Source organism: Tachyglossus aculeatus, chromosome 3 (assembly GCF_015852505.1).
Source record: "Tachyglossus aculeatus isolate mTacAcu1 chromosome 3, mTacAcu1.pri, whole genome shotgun sequence".
NCBI lineage: Eukaryota > Metazoa > Chordata > Mammalia > Monotremata > Tachyglossidae > Tachyglossus > Tachyglossus aculeatus.
Window position 1 is genome coordinate 94,718,739 of NC_052068.1, and position 19,999 is coordinate 94,738,737.

Sequence of the window (19,999 nt, forward strand, 5' to 3'; positions counted from 1 at the left end):
AGTGCTTAAAGTAACCATCCTAGATGTCCTTGTATATTCACACTGTTTGAAAGTACTATGGCATTGAATTTGATTACTTTTTTCACATATTACCCTTTGTGCCAGCTATACTGTGAGCTTGAGATGCCAAAAATATGGGTGGCAAGGGCAAGTCAAACTTCATTTGAATGGGGCCTAAACAATAATAGTATTAATAATTGAAACCACAATGAAAACTGCTCTTATTCTAAGTCAATTTTGGCCAGTGCCATCAGTCAAAGAAAGGGACTGGTGTCAGCAAGGAAAACAGCATGGCTTAATGAAAAAAATCCACACCTCGGAGTCAGAGGATCTGGGTTCTAATTCCGGCTCTGCCACGCAACTGCGGTATGACCTTGGGCAAGTCATTTAACTTCTCTGGACCTCAGTTCCTTCATCTTTAAAATGGGGATTCAATCCTTGGTCCCCCTCCTACTTGGGCTGTGAGCCCCACCTAGACCTGATTATCTTGCATCTACCCTAGCAGTTGGTACAGTGCTTGGTACATAGTGTTTTGACAAATACCAAGATTATTATTATTATTAGCATGGGCCCACATTATATTGCACTGCTTGATTGTAAGGTGTGTGTGGCTTAGTGGGAAGAGCACAGGCTTGGGAATCAGGTCATGCATTCTAATCCCGGCTCCGCCTCTTGTCAGCTGTATGACTTTAGGCAAGTCACTGAACCTCCCTGTGCCTTAGTTACCTCATCTGTAAAATGGGGATGAAGACTGTGAGCCCTACGTGGGGCAACCTGATTACCTTGTATCTACCCCAGTGCTTAGAACAGTGCTTGGTACTTAACAAGTACCAACATTATTGTTATGATTATTATTATTAGCATACCACATATGTTTAGTATGGATGTCGATTTCTGGACAAACAGGGTGAGACAAGCCTGGTTGTCCATGCAATAATTTATAGAGATTTGGGAGAAAATATACATCCTGAAGCCTGAGTTGAACTCAGTGTTGCACAATGCAAAGGATTGTCAGCTACATGGCCTAGTGCATACAGCATGAGCTTGGAAGTCTGAGGGTCTGTGTTGTCTGCTGTGTAATCTTGGGTAAGTCACTTCTTTGTTCTTCACTTACCTCATTTCTAAAGTGGGGATTAAGTCTGTGAGACCCAAGTGGAACATGGACTGTGTCCAACCTGAGTTACTCGTATCTACCCCAGTGCTTAGTACAGTACCTGGAACATAGTAATTGACAGAACCATTCAAAAAAAAAAAAAAAGAAACCATGCTATTTTGAGTTCACTATGTGGAAGGGACAGGAGAGTTGCACATTGATCTTTGAAGTCACCCCTGCTCTCACAGAGAGTTATTTGCCATCAGTAGCAGCATCTTGGAATATGAGAGACAATAACAGTATAAATATCATGGACATCAATGATGGAAGTAATGAAAGGAATGGCATTTTTTAATCAACATTACTTGCATAAAGTTTGGCAGAATAATCATTAGTGTCTTGATACAATGGATTTTAGTTTTTCCCCAAACTAATTTAAAGCCATTGATTAGTTGTAGCACCTACTTTTTTTAAAAAGTAGAGGAGAGGTAGTGTGAAGAGCCATATATGTAGTAAAACAAATCAGACTGTGTGACAGAAAACTGAACTGCTGATTCTTTCCCAATCCCTGATCTTCCTCACCACTGGTAAACATAGAATTCAAGCAGTTCATGAAAGGCAAGTTCATCTCATCCACAATTGTCAAGAATTATTAAATGATACCAAGCTTTAACCATTTGGAGAGTTACTTAAATCACACCAGTAGAATCTAAACTCACAGAAACTATACCTCTCGGTTCTCTTACAAGAAAACCCACCTGTTCAATGAAGGAAGTAAGTTACAAAATCTTTAATTGTCTTAGCCTAAATGCTTGGCCAGAATCAATCAACAAGTTCTACTGAGCACCTACTGTGTGCTGAGTATTGTGCTACGCAGTTGGTAGAGTATAATAGAGACAGTAGAGATGAGTAGGTATGATCCTAGTCGTATGATGGTATTAGTAGGTATGATTCTGATGGTATTGACACCTGTCTACTTGTTTTGTTTTGTTTGTCTCCCCCTTCTAGACTGTGAGCCCATTGTTGGGTAGGGACCGCCTCTATATGTTGCCAATTTGTACTTCCCAAGTGCTTAGTACAGTGCTCTGTACACAGTAAGTGCTCAGTAAATGATTGAATGAAAGAATAATCCCTGCATTCAAAGAACTTACAATTTAGCAGAGGGAATAAACACTAGAATATTTTAGAGAGGAGAAGGAAGAATGGATATTTAGATGAGTGTTTTTAAAAGGGTATATAAGTTGATATGTAAAGAAATACTTCAGGTGGTTGTGAATATATAAACGTATAATTAATGCAAAAGTACTGTAGAGGTCATAGTAGTAAATGAACTACCCCAGGGAGTGAGTGTAAAGTGAAAAAAGAAGACAGATCATAGCCGTGAGGAATACCTACTGCCAGACTGTGACAATTGAAAATTAATACAAGCAATTTATATAGATACTAAATACTTTAGTCTCTAACTTTTTCATTTAAAGTAATAGAAACTTACCTATATTGCTGAATAGAAAAATATAAATATTTTGCACATGTGAAAAGATTGTATAGTAGGAAAAATAGAGGCTTTGATTCTCAAAAATAGAAAAAAAAAATCCATCCTGCTGCAGAGGTAAACCATTACAGTGCTCTGCACACAGTAAGCACTCAATAAACATGAATGAATGAATGATATGAGCCTGTGAGTGGGTAGTCTATTTCTTTCTGCTGCTTTTTCTATCATTTGACATGATTTGAATCATTTATTTACTGTAGACTTTTTTTAAAACTTTATACTTTTCAATAATGTCAGTGGACATTATATATTTTGAGCTTATGTTCAAATGCATGACATTAGTGAGCTAACTGGTTACAGCAACAGAAAAGTAGATCCCTGCAAATAATATCTGGTCCTCATAAGATCAATTTTTATTTTTATCTGGTCATTTTTCTCACAGTTTCTCTTTTTCTAACATATTTAGATTACACACAAGTACATATTTCCTTTTAATTGTTAAATACATTTCTCAATATTTTATGTAAGAAAAGCTGTGTAATCACTAACACATCATATGCGTATATGTATTTTCCAAATTTTGACTTTAGTATGATTAAGTGATCTACATCAGTTACTTAACAGTCACCCATTTTGGGATCTTTGACTTTAGAGTGATCTTGAGAAGTGTTCTGTAAAGATGCCAAATCAGTAGGGATGTCACACTCACCCTGGAGAATGAGCTAACATCCTTTAAGGCAAGGGATTGTGTCTACTAATTCTATTGCAGTCTTCCAAGATCTTAGTACAGTGTTCTGTACAGAGCAGATGTTTAATAAATACTACTGATGGATGGACTGGGTTGTGGTAATAGCTGACTCAATAAAACATTATATAGATTTATACAAAATATCACTTTCAGCTGCATATTCTTTCAGCATTGGTCAGGAGAGGGTATCAGGAATGATTCTTTTTTTATGGTATTTAAGCTCTTACTATGTACCAGGCACTGTACTAAGCACTGGGATAGATACAAGCTCATCAGATTGGACACAGTCTGTCCCACATGGGGCTCACACTGTTAATCCACATTTTACAGATGAGGTAATTGAGGTATGGAGAAATGAAGTGACACACCCAAAGTCACACAGCAGACACCTGGTAGAGTCAGAATTAGAACCCAGGTCCTCTGCCTCCCAAGCTTGTATTTTTAACCTCTAGACCATACTGCTTCCCAGTCTCTTCTCAGCCTCTGAAAAGGGTTAATTTTCCTTTTCTTTTATCAATAATAAACACAGCTTAATCTTGGACAACACATCCCCGTGGAGGGTTCTGTTTGGAAGATCTAACTCTGTTAAAACGTGTAGTTTATATCCTTATTAAGAGTAAAAAGATTGATCCTCTATTTAAAAAGGAATCTACATTGGTGGATGAATAGGAGGGTGTTTAGCTTTTGCTTTGGAAGAACTTGCGATATTTGCTGTAAGCACTTTCACACACTTTGCTATGAAAAATAAGAGAATAAGATGCATAAATTGTACCAGATGCTTCCTTAACTTACCCTATGAAATAATTTTGTTGGGTGGTTATGAATTTGTAAGTAATGTTTACTTCTGAAGAGCCATAATTGCTTTTGGAACTATTTGAAACATTTTGAATTGTATCTGTTTTTATAGTAATATGGGAATTGTATTGCTCTTTTATGAGGTGGCATCTTTTTGGTGCATGGAAGTTCTGGATCCATTTGCTATCCATCATGAGGAAACCAGAGAAATAAATATTACAACTCAAACTGAAATGCTTCTTTTTACATGACTAAATGAAAGCCATTTAAAACCCCAAAACACTATCTATAGACTGACAAGTGGAATAACTACTTGGTTTAAACTCGAAGACCTTTTTCCTCCACTGAAGCTCAAAGAAACTGAATTGGGTTGTCTATTTCTCCAGCCACTGGGCCCCAAGTGGGAGAAGAAGAGGTTAACCACAGTAGAGTGAGACAGGAAGGAAGAGGACATATTTATAAAGTTAGTTTTACAGAATATTATAATAATGATAACTGTGGTATTTAAGTACTTATGATACAGGATGATTAGATCCCACATGGGGCTCACAGCCTTCATAGGAGGGAGAACAGGTTTTGAATCCCCATATTGCAGATGTCAGAACCAAGATACAGAAAAGAGCATGGGCTTGGGTGTCAGAGGTCGTGGATTCTAATCCCATCTCTGCCACTTGTCAGCTGTGTGACTTTGGGCAAGTCACTTAACTTCTCTATGCCTCAGTTACCTTATCTGTAAAATGGGAAAGAAGCCTGTGAGCCCCACATGGGACAAACTGATTACCTTGTATCTACCCCAGTGCTTAGAACAGTGCTTGATGCTTTAGCACTTAACAAATACCATCATCATTATTATCATTATAATGACTTGCCCAAAGTCACACAACAGACAAGTAGCAGAGTGGAGTTTAGAAATCAGGTCCTCTGATTCCCAAGTAGGCATTCTTTCTACTAGCCCATGCAAGGATGACCACAGTAACTCACCCAAAACAGTTGAAGTTGTCTTTTTGGTACACGGATGATACGAGGAGCAGCTATTTCATTTTTCCCAAATCTGAGGACTTCTCTGTACCTAGCTACTACCTGCATATGTGTTATCCTTAGAATCTACAACCCATTAGAGAATAGAAAACATGTAAGGGATGGTGAACCCAGAAATGATTTGGCTACAGGGAATCTTTTACATTCCCAATTACCTTATACCTGTCTAAAGCCGAGATTTTTATTCTCCCCATATATATACAAAATAATGATAGCATTTATTTAGCACTTACTATGTGCAAAGCACTGTTCTAAGCACTGGGGAGGTTACAAGGTGATCAGGTTGTCCCACGGGGGGCTCACCATCTTAATCCCCATTTTACAGATGAGGGAACTGAGGCCCAGGGAAGTTAAGTGACTTACCCAAAGTCACACAGCTGACAAGTGGTGGAGTTGGATTTGAACCCATGACCTCTGACTCCAAAGCCCATGCTCTTTCCACTGAGCCATGCTGCTTCATATATAATATGCATTTTGGGGCCTGGCAAACTCTGGGGATGATCATCTTAGGTAATCAAAGGTGGAGAAAAGGAGAAGGTATTCTCTCACTATTATTAAAGATGCACATTATACCCTTCTGAGTTTGCAAAGGAGAATCAATCAACCAGTGGTATTTGAGTACTTACTATGTGCAGAGCACTGTACTAAGCACTTGGGAAAGTACACTATAACATAGTTGGTAAACACATTCCATACCCAGAAGGAGCTTACATTCTAAAGAGGGAATCAGACATTAATATAAATATTTCAGATAAGTAAGCACTTAGGACAGTGCTCTGAACACAGTAAGAGCTCAGTATATACAATTGAATGAATAAATGCTGTGGGGTTGCAGGAGGGTTGAATATCAAGTACTGAGAAAGTGACTTAGTAAACCTTGGGAATGACCACCTCGTGTTACTTGTGCCCTTCTGAATTTGCAAAAGAGAATCAGTCAATCAATGGTGTTTATTGAGCACTTACTGTGTGCAGAGCATCATCATCAGTGGGATCTATTGAATGTTTGTGTGCAGAACACTGTCCTAAGCACTTGGGAAAGAAGATTACAATAAAATTGGTAGACACATTCCCTACCCAGTAGGAGTTTACAGTCCTAATAGAGAGTCAGACATTAATATAAATGAATAAATTATTTGTCCATAAGTGCTGTGGGGCTGAGAGAGGATTGACTACGAAGTGCTTGGAGGAGATAGGTAAAACTGAACGTACTAGAAATATCTACTTGGGGGTGATTGAGAAGCAGCATGTCCTCGTGGATAGAGCACAGGCCTGGGACTTGGAAGGATGTAGGTTCTAATACTGCTCTGTCACTTGTCTACATTGTGATCTTGGGCAAGTCACTTCACTTCTCCATGCCTCAGTTCCCTCAACTGTAAAATGGAGATTAAAACTGTGAGCCCCATGTGGGACAGGGCCTGTGTCCAAACTGATTTGCTTGTAGCCACCCCAGCTCTTGGTATAGTGCCTGGCACACAGTAAGTTCTTAATAGATGCCACAGTTATTATTAAACCCTTTAAGCATGTTGTTCCGAATTGTTCTTTTGTCCAAAATATTCCCTGGGAACCTGAGCTTCTCACTCCCGCTTCACCAAACCACATTCTTCTTATTTTCAAAGTCCTCTTCCTCCAAGAGATAGTCCCTGATTGATCTCCAAACGTTATAGTCATGAAACTCTATCAGCCACCTGAGCATCTATGTTATGTGCTATTCATTAATTTCCTTACTTGACCGTTACTTGCGTTTTTTACCATTTGGTTTCTATTTGTTTACTCTTTGACAGTGTGAATTTGGCAATTTGTACACCCTTGACTCTCCCAATAAATAGTGAACATCTTGAGGGGGTCACATTTGTTAGGTTCATTAAATGTGGCAGAAAGACCATGTGTTTGAGAGTCAGAGAACATGGGGTCTAATTCCACCTCTGACACTTGTCTGCTGTGGGACTTTGGATAAGGCACCGTGCCTCAGTTTTCTCATCCATTAAAGAGGGATCAATAACCTGTTCTCTATCCCCTTTTAGACTGAGTTCCATGTGGAATAGAGGCTGTCAGACCTGATTATCTTAGACCACACTTCTTCTCATGCTGTTCTCTGTGCATTTGATTTGACTTTCTGAGAGACTCTGGTTCTGGCTAGCACTGCCCCTACCATATCACACTACACCTCAGTGGAGAAGTCAACTGTCACACACTAAGAAAATGTCTGTATTTCCTCTGAGGTTACCTGATCCTGTCCATTTCTCAATTATAACTCATCCTTTGAATTTCTGAATATCAAAGTATAGGCCAGCACCTTATTCCTGAAGGCATTTAAATGATCCAGATTCACTCTGGACATTAGGAATATCATTTGGGAAACTGTACAATTTCTAGCCCTCAAGATTCCTTTAGTTCATTGCAGCAAGATATTGACCTGGCTTGAAAGAGTTAACACACATTCTGAAAGGAAGAGGATTTGAATTGGTGGTGGCTGGCTGAATACATATTTTCTAATACTATGATAATTCTGCCTCCATATTGGGAACAATGTCTACTTCTGTGGAATTTTACCAATGATAATGTATTCTTATGCCCTCAGCTATACACTCCATAAATAAGCTTTTGGAGGCTTTCCACAGCATCTCTTCTTCAGGTTACTGGACAGACGGGAGGGAATGATATGTTTTCTGCCAGATACAATGGTGCCCGTGGAGCTAAGTAGCCCTGAGACCACTTTGGCATGATATAACCACTTCCTTCATTTCCTTTTTCTTTTTCCGGCAAGGATTAATGTCTCTAGATACCAGCAGTTCCCTCCCGGTCTCCATTTGGCTGAAATATTTAATATATTACAACTCAGTGTATATATGCTTGTGAGTGTATGTGTATAAGTGTGAAGTATAGCTTGGAAACCACAGATGGCAAATTAGAAAAAAGAAATACAGTAAAATGAGTAAAATATATTCTCATTCACAATTTCCTAGAGGCTCTTTGGTTGTTAATTGAAACTTTTGTCTACTTTATTGAACAATAAAAGTGACAGAAACTACTCCCAAGTGTCCTTCAGTATTAAAAAGAGGATAAAGGGTTCCTAGGAAAGGTGACAGAAATTAATGCGGTGAGCCTAGCTATCAAACATTTTGATATGTGAATTGCCTGATATTTCTATAATGCTGTCTTATGATTGGAAATGTTATCGCTTCAATTGAATCAATAGAAAATGTTAAAGCTCCGTGGAACCCCAATTACAAAATAAAGCTAGAAGGTTAACATCTGGGACCAGGAGAGATAGAAACAATTTCTATTGTCATACCTTTCTGACAAGTAAATGTCAGAAACATAACACCTTTCCCTGGTCTTAGTATAGAGCACATGTAAAAGAGTGATTGTAAGGCTGCCTCAAGTCAAATCACCTGTCATCTCAGCTCTGACATGGAATTACTTTTGTTTTATGCATCTATTAACCTTGAACTATCAGCATTTGTTTTAATGTTCTGGGTTGAAATGACCTAAATGTACTACTTTAATGCACATACCTCTGCAGGGAGTGGGGAAAAGATGGCCAGGAAGAGGGAAAGAGGGGTGTCTTTTTACCTCACAGGAAGGTTACTGATAATGAATAACTGATTTGTTGCCCTGGGTACAGTGGCCTCAACAACAAGCGAACTCCCAAGCAACCGGAGCCTGCAAGAGTCAGGAGGATCCCCAGCAGTAAAATCATTGGAATTGGATTTTGGAAGACAGATTTAGGGGAGCAATGGAAGCTCTCAGCCATCTTAAGGCTCCAAATCTGCCCCCTCCCCATTGCATATCTTAAGTGGTTATAGTTTAAGGGTGTGTATATGTAAGCGTATATATGTATGGGTGGAGGAAGCAGAGTTCAATCAATTTTTTACCAAGGTGTAACAGAGAGAGCAAATCTTACCCCAATCACATTCCAATGCCATTTAGATGAGATTGTTGTTAGAATGAAAAGTGTCTCTTTTGGAATGAGGACCAGGGGTACAGGGTGGAAGAGCAGGGTCATGATGCCCTTACATTTCCCTCCTCCAGTCATTCATTCGATCGTATTTATAATAATAATAATAACAATAATAATGGCATTTATTAAGCGCTTACTATGTGCAAAGCACTGTTCTAAGCGCTGGAGAGCTTACTGTGTTTAAAGCACTGTACTAAGTGCTTGGAAATTGCAATCAGGCAACAGAAAGAGACAATCACTACCCAACAATGAGCTCATAGTCTAGAAGTGGGAGATAGACAACAAAATGAAACAAATAGTCACAGGCTCAGGTGAGGCTGCTGGCTTTGCTGCATGTGATAACGACAATAATGGATTCTGATTGAGCAGATTACAGGTACAAGTTACATTTGTGATTCTACAGTTGTCAAGTTTCTGTGATAACACACAAGATGCATTTTGGTTAGGAAGGGTGATAAAACACTGGGATGGAAGTCTCTACAACCAAAGCACTAAAATCCACCTCCATTTTGCTCTGGGAAATATCTGATGCTGAGCAGATGGAAAAAAAAAATTGGGGGAACTCTAATAGGTGATTTTGGGAAATCCTAGATGGTCTTTAGGAGAACCTTTCAGTAAAGATGCCCTTGGGACATTTTACCCAGAACTGTAAGCTAGAGTAAGTCACAGTTTAAATAATCACTGCAGGAAAAACTGATGTCTAAAAGAACTTTTGCTTCCTAAAGCTTCTTGATTGTTTGGAGAGCCAAGCAAACAGCTTAAAAAAAAAAAAAAACCTGTGGCAGCATAGATTTGCAGACATCCACATCTATTAACAGTGGGGCAAAAAAAAGAATAGAAGCCTGTAAACTCTTTGCTTTTCAAAGATCTACTAGGAAAATAAGATTTTGGTGATTTGATGTCCTCTGGTTTTGATTTTTGGGCTGTCCTTTAGTTCTGGCAACTGAAATTGTACTGTAGATGGCCCGTGAAGGTCTTTGACTTCGTGTGGTCAGTCTTCCACACATTTCAATCTATTAATCAAGCAAGCACCATACTAAGAAGAGCTTCCTAGAAAGAAGCAAGGCAAGCAGTGTGTTGAGTATATATCACTGCTAGAAATTTCTCAGGGTTCTCAGGATATATTTGACTTTATCAACACTTACTCCTTATGAAACTTGGAGATGCAGTGTGGCCTAGTGGATAGAGCATGGCCCTGGGAGTCAGAAGGACCTGACTTCTAATCCAGAATTAGCCACTTCTCAGTTGTGTAGCCTTGGGAAAGTCACTTTACTTCCCTGTGCTTTATTTCTGCCTGTTATCTATAAAATGGTGTTTAAGACTGTGAGTCCCATGGGAGACATAGACTGTGTCCAACATGGTTAGCTTTTATCTACACTGGTGCTTAATACAGTATCTGGCACATAGTAAGCACTTAACAAATACTATTGTTATTATTAGTAGTAGTATTCATTCATTCAATCAATCGTATTTATTGAGCGCTAACTGTGTGCAGAGCACTATACTAAGAGCTTGGAAAGTACAATTTGGCAACAGATAGAGACAATCCCTACCCAACAATGGGCTCACAGTCTAGAAGGGGGAGACAGACAACAAAACAAGTAGACAGGCATCAATAGCATCAAAATAAATAGAATTATAGATATATGCACATCGTTAATGAAATAGAGTAATAAATATGTACAAATATACACAAGTGCTGTGGGGCAGGGAAGGGGGTAGAGCAGAATGAGGGAGTAGGGACTATGGGGAGGAAGAGGAGAGGAAAAGGGGGGCTGTGTCTGGAAAGGCCTTCTGGAGGAGGTGAGCTTTCAGTAGGGCTTTGAAGTGGGGAAGAGAGCTAGTTTGGCAGATGTGAAGAAGGAGGGCATTCTAGGCCAGAGATAGGACATGGGACAAGTGAGAACGAGGCACAGTGAGAAGGTTAGTGGCAGAGGAGCAGAGTGTGGGGGCTGGGCTGTAGAAGGAAAGAAGGGAGGTGAGGTAGGAGGGGGCAAGGTAATGGAGAGCTTTGAAGCCGAGAGTGAGGAGTTTTTGCTTCATGTGAAACTATCAGAGGATTTGAGTTCTAACCCTGGCTCTATCACTTGTCTGCTGGGTGAGCTTGAGCAAGTCATTTAACTTATCTGTGCCTCAGTAAAATGAGGATTAAATTCTACTCCCTCCTACTTAGACTGTGAGCCCTACGTGGACAGGGGCTATGTACCCCAGTGCTTAGTACACTGCTTGGCACACAGTAAGTGCTTAACAGATACCACCATTATTATTAATAAATATATTGATTAGTTGATTACATGAGAGACTTGCTACCAGGTAGCCTTCACAGACATTGATATGTAGATATAGAGTTTTCAAAAGCGGTGCTGCCAACAGTGAGAATGTATCCCAAAGTGTGCATATCTCTGAGAGAAAACCTTTTGCCCACTTGGACACACTGTCAATGAAAATATAATCAGGCGCATTTTCTGAACACTTACCAGCAATGATGGCATTGCTCACATGGGGAAGGTATGTCCTTCTGCCAGCAATACCATTACTACTTCTGGAACGACAACCCAAGGACTGGTTTGATGAGAAGGATTCTGAGATTAGATATTTTTAGCTGAATGAATATTTGGGCATACATATAAATACATAAATAGATAAAAGTACACATATGCTCGTATAAACTGAATATGCTATATATTCTGGTATATGTTACATACACCCACCAAATTTATTGCCAGTTTTATTACAAGTAGTAATTTTAAGAAGCAACACTATTTTATGGGTTGAGGAAAAATTAAATACATAAGCTCCTGATGTATATACTTGATGATTCCAAAGTTCTAAATTTTAGAAGTTTAAATGATTAGAGAAATGAAGTTGTGAATAAAGTCTAACTAATTGAAAACTATGAAAAGCAGATATTTGCAGGTATTCATAAAAAGAACTGACTGTTGATGTTAATGGCGTACTTTAATTTTGTAAAACAAGAAGGCATGAAAAGATATTAGTACCAAAATTAGTGATGGTCAAAATTAATAATCAGATTTTTGGTTCAGTTAACCAAAAAATATGAAGTGCAAGATTGACAAGTAATGAGAAAATATACATTTGAATATTTTAGGTTATATTTGAACTTTGGAAAATGTTCCAGGGAAGAATTTCTACTATGATAGGAATTTGTTCAACCATTCATTTGAGAAATAACAATTTTGGACTCCAGTGACTGGACCTTGGAACTTTTTTCAAGAGGTAAAGTAATAGTACAAATGATGAAGATTAATGGTGGTTCAAAGTACCTTGGAATAACTGGAAAGTGTGGCTTATAGTCACATGATGTAAAAAAAAATGAGGCTTTTCTATGACTTGAGTGTCTATAGAGAGTCAAAAGGGACCCTTTTACCCCCAAATTCTATGCATGCTTCAGAGAGGGCAAGCTTTAGAAATGGAAGGTAATTATTTAAGGAATCTCTGGAACCAACATACTACCAAGAAAGGAGCTGTTTATAAGGGTGAAATCTCCACAAACAATAGGGAAGGATTAAATCATGTCACTGCTATGAATGGAGCCTGAATGTATTACAGGCTATCTAAAATGGAGAGGAGGAGCAATTACCTGGAATATTTGGAGCAAAGAAAACCTCTCCGCGAGAGAGAAACTTGAGTAAGGGGTAGAATTAGGAAAAGGGAGGAGTACTTTGAAACACGCAGATAGCCTGTCTGTATAGATTAAATTTATCAATTGTTCAACTTTTTATGTTATTTATTAAGCACTTAATAAGTGTGTCAAAGACTGTTCTCTGTACTGGGGTAGGTACAAGTTAATCAGGTTAGACACAGTCCCTGCCCCACATGGGGTTTACAGTCCATCTAGGAGGGAGAGCAGGAGAAATGAGGCACAGAGACATTAAGTGATTTGGCTGATCTCACTTATCAAGTATTTGCTACAGCTGGGATTAGAACCCAGGTTCTTTGATGCCCATGCACTTTTTCTCAACACTTGTGCGCGCAGTTCCAGAAGTTCAGCCTACACTAGTAAGTAAATGCTTGTATTAGGAAGATCTCATCTTCTCTACATAGCAAAGGGCCAATGACTAGGGCTACTTTAACCAAAGTCCAGCCCTGGGGCTTTGACATCTTGTTATGCCCACCTCATGATCTGTGACATAGATGGTGCAATGTATAATGTGTTATCCAGTCAGTTTCTACCTAGGTGATATCCTGCACTATATTGAGGTGGAGACCACCCACCTAATAATGGAACGCCCCAGTCTTCCTCTTCCCCAACCCTACCCCCTTGTTGCTAGGCCAACGACTACTTAATTTTAACCACTTAAACAATGGATGAGGCACTTTTTAAAAATGGTATTTATCACTTACTGTGCGCCAGTATATTAAGCACAGGGATAGATACAAGATAATCAGGTAGGAAACAGTCCATGTCCTACATGGGGCTCAAAGTCCTCATCCCCATTTTACAGAGGAGGTAACTGAGACACAGAGAAGTGAAGTGACTTGTCCAGCTTTACGCAGCAGACAAGCGGCAGTGAGATGAAGTGGCTGCTATCAAGCGATTGCCCACAATCCATCACAGTTGACAATCCCATTCTCATCACCAAAGCCCATAACCTTGACTTTATCCATGACTTTTCCTGTCTTTCAATCCCCATATTCAGTCACCAAATCTTGTACATTCTTCCTCCCTAATATTTCCAAACACCACCATTCTTCTTTATCCAAACAGCCATCACCTGGTCCAGGCATGTGCCATATCCAATTCAGTCTCTTCACAGTGCCCCTTGATTCCTGTCTCTTTCCTCTCTAGTCCATACTTCTTTCTGCTACCTGGATCATGTTTCTAAAATGTTGTCTTACATACATCTTCCCAGTCCTCAAAAGCCTCCAATGGTTTCTCATTCACCTCCACATTGAGAAGAAACTCCTGAACATTAGCCTTAAGGCACTTAATCAGCTCCTTTCTTATCTATCTCCCTCTCCTCCTACTACACCACAGCTTCCATTCTTTGTTCCTCACAGTTTCTAGTTCTTATCTCTCTAACTGCTAGCCTCTTATTCATACTCACAACCTCCCTCCCTCCTAGAACTCCTTTTTCCTTCCCATCTTCAAAGCCTTTCTGAAATATCATCTCTTCTGGGAGGCCTGCCCTGATTGATTTCTTATCTCCTCAACTGCCATTTCAGCACTTCTGTGCCCCTAAGGTACTTACAACACAAAATCCCCCTCTAGCTCTTATAGTCTTATATGTATCCTCTACTATGCTTTATTTTAGTACATATCAATCCATCAATCACATTTACTGAAGACTTGCTGTGTGCAGAGTACTGAATTAAGCACTTGGGAGAGTACAATATAACACAGTTGATAGACACATTTCCTGCCCACACTGAGCTTACAGTCTAGAGGGGGAGAGAGACATTAAGGTAAATAAGTGATGGACATGTACATAAATTCTGTGGCATGAGGGAGGGGTGAATCCTGGTGCAAATACTAGTGCAAGGGGGAAGGGAGGGGAGAAAAGGAAATGAGGGCTTACTCGAGGAAGGCCTTTTGAAGGAGATATGCTTTTAGTAAGGCTTTGAAGATGGTGAGAGTGATCATCTGTAAGATATAAAATGGGAGGGCATTCCAGGCAAGTGGCAGAATGTGTATGAGTGGTCTGCAGTGAGATAGACAAGACTGAGGTGCAAGGAGTAAGTTGGCATTGGTCAGAGGGAGAAGGAACCGTAACTTTATCAATACTTCCCCAAAGTATTGTAAACTCTTTTAAGGCAGGGAACTTGTCTTTTAATACTATTTTACTTCCCCAGGCTTTTAATACAGTGTTCTATGCATGGTAGGTTTTTAATAAATGCAATTAATTCATTGTCACATTTGCACAAATGGATAAGGCTTCTGTTATAGTCATTTCTGACAGCAATACTAGCTAAGCACACGCGCACACACAAACACACCGAGTAATGGAAATGAAGGGGTGCAATTTTTCTCTAAATTCATCTTCAGGGCCTGCCCCTGCTCAACTTATTTCCTTTCTTTTTGTGGTTGGCGTGAATGATTTTGAATTGGTTGAACACAACTGAGTTTTCTAGAGAAATGCTGAATTCATATTAGAGTTCTGCATTGTAAAGATAGCTGAATGTACCTCAGTGGTGTAGAACCATCACAATTACCCAAAATGTATTCCCTTTGAAAACATGAACATTATTTCAAGATTGAAGGCAACCAAAGTTTATAGTAACTTTAAGGGCTATTAAGCCAGTTCCTATATGGATCTAGAAAATGAATTGTATAAGCATTTAGAATGGGCTGATGATAAAGGGATTCATAAAAGTTGTTATGCTGATTTTATGTTGATGGATGTTTGAATATAAGGTGAATTATTAACCACAGGCAAGTGAAACTAATGTTTAAGTGTTGTGATGTATGTGTAATTGAAAGTGATTTCTTCTCTGCAAGATGGAGAGAGCAGGTGAAAGTGAAACAATAATGAGGGAGTTTAAATAAAGATAGTAATACAGTGAAACCCTTTTGAAATGATACGGCAAGTTGCGAAATTTCACATTCAGCTAAGAAATATAATCCAACTCACATCCACCAAAATGCATTTCTAATTAATGACACAATTTTGGATGCTTTATTTTGTTTTAACTTTCTCTCTTGCTCCTCAATTATCCTCTTACTTAGCCCCCTTTTCCTCTTCGTTTCTCACTTTTTAATTTTCTGCTGAATGCTTTGCTGTCCCCTGAAGCTGCCTCAAGTGATTGGCAGGTTCAGGCAAACTTATTCAACCTCTTTAGGCATGGAAGTCTCAGTCTGTAAAGTGAATGTAACATATAGTCAGTCAGTCAATCATATTTATTGAGCACTTACTGTGTGCAGAGTACGGTACTAAGCACTTGGGAGAGTATGATAGAACAATGTGACTGACATTCCCTACCCACAGTGAGCCTAGACTTTAGAGGGGGAGACAGATAACAATATAAACTACAGATATGTATATATGTACATAAGTACATAGTTATGTACAAAGTGTTAACTGCATCAATTTCCATAACTAGGTTATCTCAGGAAACTAACGGGGGTTGAAAATTAAACAAAAATAATGAAAATCATTGAGTAGGGGTTGGGAACATGCTGCCAACTCTGTTGCATTGTACTCTCCCTAGTACTTTGTACAGTGCTGTGCACATAGTGTGTGCTCAATAAATACCACTGATGATGATGATGATTATTATTATTATGGGAGAACAGCAATTGTTCACCAATTTTCTCTTCAAGCCATCACTAAATCCTGTCAGTTCTACCGTCACAACATTGCCAAAATCAGCCCCTTCTTCTCTATCCAAACTGCTACCACATAGTAATAGTAATAATGATGGCATTTAAGTGCTTACTATGTGCCAAGCAGTATTCTAAGCACTGGGGGAGGGGGGAATGCAAGGTAATCAGGTTGTCCCACATGGGTATCACAGCCTTAATCTCCATTTTAAAGATGAGGCAACTGAGGCACAGAGAAGTTAAGTGACTTGCTCAGTCACACAGCTGACAAGTGGCAGTGCCGGGATTAGAACCCACGACCTGACTCCCAAGCCCATATTCTTTCCACTGATCCATGCTGCTTCTCTTATCATATTAATGTAAGCACCTATCTATCCTACCTTGATTATTGTATCAGCCTCCTTGCTCACTTCCTGTCTCTCCTGACTTCAGTCCGTACTCCATTCTGCTGCCTGAATCACTTTCCTTCAAAAACGTTCAGACCATGCTTCCCCACTTCTCAAGAAACTCCAGTGGTTGCCCATCCACCTCCACATTGAACAAAAACTCCTAATCATTGGCTTTAAAGCACTTGATCACCTTGCCCCCTCTTACTTCAACTCTCTACACTCCTACTACAACCCAGCCCATGAGAAGCAGCGTGGCTCAGTGGAAAGAGCCCGGGCTTTGGAGTCAGAGGTCATGGGTTCAAATCCCAGCTCTGCCAACTGTCAGCCGTGTGACTTTGGGCAAGTCATTTAACTTCTCTGCACCTCAGTTACCGCATCTATAAACTGGGGATTAAAACTGTGAGGCCCCTGTGGGACAACCTGATCACCTTGTAGCCTCCCAAGTGCTTAGAACAGAGCTTTGCACATAGTAAGCACTTAACAAATACCATTATTATTATTATTATTTTGTTCCTCTAATGCTAACCTTCTCACTGTACCTCAGTCTCGTTTATCTTGCTGCTGACCTCTCTCCCACATCATTCATTCATTCAATTGTATTTATTGAGCGCTTACTGTGTGTGGAGCACTGTACTAAGCACTCAGGAAGTACAAATCGGCAACGCATAGAGATGGTTCCTACCCAACAACGGGCTCACAGTCTAGAAAGGGGTGACAGACAACAAAACAAGTAGACAGGTGTCAATACCATCAGAATAAATAGTTATAGCTATATACACATCATTAGTGAAATAAATATAGTAAATATATACAAATAAAATAGAGTAATAAATATGTACAAATATATACAAGTGCTGTGGGGAGGGGGGAGGGCAGAGGGAGGGAGGGGGGTGATGGGGAGTGGAGGAGGAGAGGAAAAAGGGGGAAAATGGGGGGTTCAGTCTGGGAAGGCCTCCTGGAGGAGGTGAGCTCTCATCCTACCACATCCTACCTTTGGCCTAGAATGCCTTTCCTCCTCATATCAGACAGATAATTGCTCTCCCCCACTTCAAAGCCTTATTTAAGGCCCATCTCCTCCAAGAAGCCTTCCCTGACTAAGCCCTCCTCTCTTCTCCCACTCCCTTCTGTGTCACTCTTACTTTCTCCTTCTCTCATCCTCCTTCCCATCCCCACCACACATACGTATATATCTGTTATATATTTATTTATGTATATTAATGTTTGTTTCCTCCTCTAGACTGTGAACTCATTGTGGACTGGGAATGTGTCTGTTTGTTGTTCTATTGTACTCTCCCAAGCACTTGGCACCGTGCTTTCACACAGTAAGCACTCAATAAATATGACTGAATTAATGCATAGGTAAGGAGGGTAAACATTGAAGAATGACAAGGATAGAGTCAAGACAAACTTCTTCAACCAGTAGATAGAGGTCAGGTGGAATTAGTTACTGCAGAAAGTTGTGCAGTAGAAAATATCAGTGGGCCTGAGAGGGATTTGGATAATTCCTGGGCAGAAAAGCTATAATTAGATTACCAAGGGAAAGGTACAGATATACAGAGAAAAATTAAGGATTTTACAGGGTACATTCTTAAACATTAGGGTGGATGTCTAGGAGGGCCACCATCACATGGTTCCTACAAGCAACTTTACTGCCAGAGTCAGCAAGGGGAATACTGAATTGGATGGACTACTGACCAGATCCAGAAATGACATTGTTCATTTTCTTATGTGTACTCTTCCCTTCCATTCTTCTCGTCTCATTTTTCATTCTCTTCTGGCAGTGCACGTAGACTTCCCCTGTAATGAGGGAGGGAAAGAGGAAGTGGAGTGAACAAGGTAATTTGGACTGTACAAGCATTGTACTATAATTGTAGCATACTCTATCTCTGAGAAGTAGATAAGCATGATTTCCCTCCATTTTAAGGGCATGAAAACTGAATTTAGGCCTAAGAAGGGTTTTTTTTTCTCCATTTGAGTATAGGTCCAAGTGAAATGACACACTTGTAGAAGTCTCTAGATGTTATAGGAGGAGCACTATTCAATGGAGATGTTCATTGCTACATTAACATGAATAATAATGATAATAAATACTATATATTCTTGGGCCAATTCATGATGAACCAGGAACATTCAAATTTCCCCTATATGTAGCACACATTCACAATTATGAGAAAGAGTAATGGTTTCATGGTGCCCCTAGGGTGTCACTTGATAAATGAACAGGCTTGCATCACCTACAGTCACTTTGCTGTCTAAAAGAGTTCATTTACCTCATTATTATTTACAATCTCAGTGACGTTAACAATGCATTATACATTCATCATCTGTCAAGTAGGTATTACAAATTGTTCCAGTTTATCACCCCCAAAGTGTGCAATGTCACTGTCTATATTTTATATAGAGATAACGAGGTCTAGTGGAAAAAACAATCTCCTAGGCACCCCTACCTGTGAACAGGGTCCAGACCATCCCAAGTCAGCTGGAGCTTGGATTCTGGGTCCCAGGTATATGTGACTCAGCTCAGACTCTCCATGCTGCAAAAAGAAGCAGGGTACAATAGGTGTCTGGTAGAGGCCAGATTGGGAATAAGATTCTGGTAACTGAGTCTGAGGGAAAGAGCTGAGCTGAAAGTTTGAGGGGGGTCACTATGACTGCATTGCTGCTGAGGGTCCAGAAGGAGTATTCCCATCTGGAACTCGTCCATTTCTCCTAGGTTGAGAAGCACTTCTATTGATCGATCAGAGGGATTATGTCATGATATAGGGGACTCAATAGGTAGCTTTTTCAATCAATCAAATCCACCATAGGCATGTTTAACAAAGAGGCAGAGTTGCCCACCAATCAAACCCTGCCTGAGGGAACCAGTCGGAGTTTTTAGATTGTGAGCCCACTGTTGGGTAGGGACTGTCTCTATATGTTGCCAACTTGTACTTCCCAAGTGCTTAGTACAGTGCTCTGCACACAGTAAATGCTCAATAAATACGATTGAGTAGGGCATATCATTAAGCAATGTCTTAACTGGAAGAATCCATAAAACAAAGGTTCCCAAAAGTGTTTCAATGGTCAAAGCAGTTATAGTTTTATAAACCATATCCCTGTCATGTACCCACCCAAACTTCATTTGTAATAGCACTAATGCAAATTCTAGTAGTAACCCTACCAGGTGATAATAAAGATGATGGTATTTATTAAGTCATTAAT